A 3,776-nucleotide genomic window follows, 5' to 3' on the forward strand; every position below is an offset into this window, starting at 1 on the left:
ATATGAGTAAACATGAGACCTAAGTGTTATTGTGAATATGGTTAGTTCATAATCTTTGCTGAAAACTTGAATGCTGGCTTTACATATTTACAACAACAAGAGCAAATAGAGTTTGTAAAAGTTTTTCTTTATCACTTTCAGTTTGTCAACTGAATTGCTTGAGGACAAGCAAAGGTTTAAGCTTGGGGGAGTTGATACGTCTCCATCGTATATACTTTTCCAAACACTTTTGCCCTTGTTTTGGACTCTAACTTGCATGATTTGAATGGAACTAACCCGGACTGACGTTGTTTTTAGCAGAATTGCCACGGTGTTATTTTTGTGCAGAAATAAAAGTTCTCGGAATGACCTGAAACTTCACGGAGAATATTTTTGGAATTTATAAAAAATATTGGCGAAAGAATCAAGACCAGGGGGCCACACCCTGTCCACGAGGGTGGGGGCGCGCCACCCTGCCTCGTGGGCCCCCTGGTGCTCCACCGACCTCAACTCCAACTCTACATATTCACGTTCGGGGAGAAAAAAAATCAGAGAGAAGGATTCATTGCGTTTTACGATACGGAGCCACCGCCAAGCCCTAAACTCTCTCGGGAGGGCTGATCTGGAGTCCGCTCGGGGCTCCGGAGAGGGGAATCTGTCGCCATCATCATCATCAACCTTCCTCCATCACCAATTTCATGATGCTCACCGCCGTGCATGAGTAATTCCATCATAGGCTTGCTAGACGGTGATGGGTTGGATGAGATTTATCATGTAATCGAGTTAGTTTTGTTAGGGTTTGATCCCTAGTATCCATTATGTTCTGAGATTGATGTTGCTATGACTTTGTTATGCTTAATGCTTGTCACTAGGGCCCGAGTGCCATGATTTCAGATCTGAACCTATTATGTTTTCATGAATATATGTGAGTTCTTGATCCTATCTTGCAAGTCATTGGTCACCTACTATGTGTTATGATCCGGTAACCCCGAAGTGACAATAATCGGGACCACTCCCGGTTATGATCGTAGTTTGAGGAGTTCATGTATTCACTAAGTGTTAATGCTTTGGTCCGGTACTCTATTAAAAGGAGGCCTTAATATCCCTTAGTTTCCAATAGGACCTCGCTGCCACGGGAGCGTGGGACAAAAGATGTCATGCAAGTTCTTTCCCATAAGCACGTATGACTATATTCGGAATACATGCCTACATTACATTGATGATCTGGAGCTAGTTCTGTGTCACCCTATGTTATAACTGTTGCATGAGGAATTGCATCCGGCATAATTATCCATCACTCATCCAATGCCTACGAGCTTTTCACATATTGATCTTTGCTTAGTTACTTTATCGTTGCCACTGTTACAATTACTACAAAACTGCTACTATTACTTTTGCCACCGTTACCGTTACTTCCATACTACTTTGCTACTAAATACTTTGCTGCAGATATTAAGTTATCCAGGTGTGGTTGAATTGACAACTCAACTGCTAATACTTGAGAATATTCTTTGGCTCCCCTTGTGTCGAATCAATAAATTTGGGTTGAATACTGTACCCTCGAAAACGGTTGCGATCCCCTATACTTGTGGGTTATCAATAGTACGCAAACTAATTAACTAGAGGTACGCATGTCATCGTACCCAAACTAACAAAGTAGCATTACGCAAGTTCGGCAGGGACCATGGACATCACAAAGTTTAATCGCTACAGAAAGTATACAAGTTCAACCGACACATATCATCATCATCGGCATCGGAAATCACTAGAAGTTCCATCCTTCCATATCATCAAGGATGGACCCTAGCTTCTTGAACAGTGTGAGGTCATGACGTTGCATGCCTATGCGAGTTCGGACGTCAACTCGCGATATAGGGCCGTGGTGGAACATCCCCTTCTCATCGACGACTTCTTTCATGATGATCATCGCAATGTACCTTTGGATGTGAAAGAAGTCATCTCTAAGTTTATAATCCGCTTCTCCATGAGATTCTACCAACTTGCGGTTATGATCATAGTTTCTGGTTATCATACGAAGCTTTTGGTGATCCGTGTTGAACTCAATCATGAGATGGAGGAGGTAGAATCCATCTTTCTTGCTTGGTTTTGGGACATGGATGCAGCAGAAGTTAGTTTTATGCAAGAAACCCAACTTCTTGTTCCTTTGTTTCCTGATCTGTAGGTGGCCACCCCTAATGTTGAACCCTTGGAGAGCATCATCTTGAATATTCATTATGCGGGTGTAGTCCTTCTTCTCGTAGTCTCAGGTAAGGTCGAAATACACGGCGTGGGAGACTCGCGGGTAAAGAACGATAAGGACGGCGTGCCCGTTGCTATGGGGAAAAGACGCCTCAAATTATTCTACATATGATCGAGAAGGAATGATTGAAATGTATGAAAGGGTTGTCCGGAATTGACTTACTTTGGATGATAAGGCCGGAGGACAATTTCCTGGTCCTTATTTTGTACCATGAAGTTTTGGAGGTACTCCCTAGGAGTTTCACGCTCAAAGTCGCCGAGACTCGAAAAAGACTCGTGCATGTAGTACAAATCCGCCACACAGATTTGCGAGACTTCTTCTCTCTTCATGACGGAGCTCATATGTAGCACAAAAAGGCGGACGATTGTAAAATCGAGCCGCCTTGTCAGAAACATCTCAAAGATATGATCAAACCACAGGAAGAACACCTCCGCGGGCCACGTGTCGACATAGCACTTCCCCTCAGGCACACGAGCGCCGTATGTCGGATATCCTGGATCCTTCGAGGCTAGTAGGCTTTTCTCAGTCGACAGCACATGGTCATGCAGTCTCCTGAGATCCCCTGATAGTGCCTCCAGAGGTTTCGGCGGTAGCATCGGCTCGCCCGTGAGATGGAACATGGCCGCACTTTTCATGGGTACACGCTCTTCAGAATCCACCGTTTGGCTACTATGTGCTCTGGTTTGTTTGGAGGCAGCTATCTTCCCCAATCTCCAGACGAAGAAGATTCTTCGGCCATAGCAGCACCCAACCCTTGCAGCTTCCAATCTGCGGTGGGGTCTCGTCGTCCTCTCCCCCTAGGCGTAATGGAGGAGGCAAATCCTCGTGCCCCGATGTCACACTCGACAAGGTAACCCTGAAGTGCCCAGCGGGCATCGGCTAGTTGTGGAACGTGAGATCCAAGGGCTTTGTTATCACCCCTTTTACCACGCCCACCTTCTGGCCTTTGATCAAGTAAAGTACGGTGCACGGGGTTTCGTCAGCCTGCAAACACATGTCTGCGACGTAAAACATCCGAAAGGCAACGGAAATGGAGTATTTTAGATATATATGTTCATGCGACATGTAATTACCGTGAGGGCATCGAGCTCAGCCAAAGACGAAGGCCCACCTAGCGCGCTAGAGACTGAGGAAGGGCTGCTATGAGCGGGTGCAAGTGCGAGAGGAGGCCCGGTTGCGTGAGCAAGTGATGGTGCGGTGGTGTTGTTGTTCACGGAGTTGCTCGCGACGAAACTGGGCAACGAGAAATCATGTACCGTCTTGTCTGGATTTTCCTTCATCCAGTTGATGATAGCCGGGACCAAGTTAGTAGCGAAATCATTTCTGCAGGCAGTTACAGCTGCATTGACTGCGTGATGTAGCAACTCATTTTTCTCCTCGGCTGTTTTTTTCACGTCCTCAGCTGCTTTTTTCTCGAACGCAAGCTTCACCTTCTCGTTGATGTCTGCCTGACTAAACTTCCTTTTCTGCTTCTTGGCCTCCGAGCCCTCGCTGTAAAACACCTTCCACGTGGCGCCGTCTCCGGCGCCGTGCACAC

The sequence above is a fragment of the Aegilops tauschii genome, chromosome 1 (genome assembly GCF_002575655.3).
Source record: "Aegilops tauschii subsp. strangulata cultivar AL8/78 chromosome 1, Aet v6.0, whole genome shotgun sequence".
NCBI classification, from domain to species: domain Eukaryota; kingdom Viridiplantae; phylum Streptophyta; class Magnoliopsida; order Poales; family Poaceae; genus Aegilops; species Aegilops tauschii.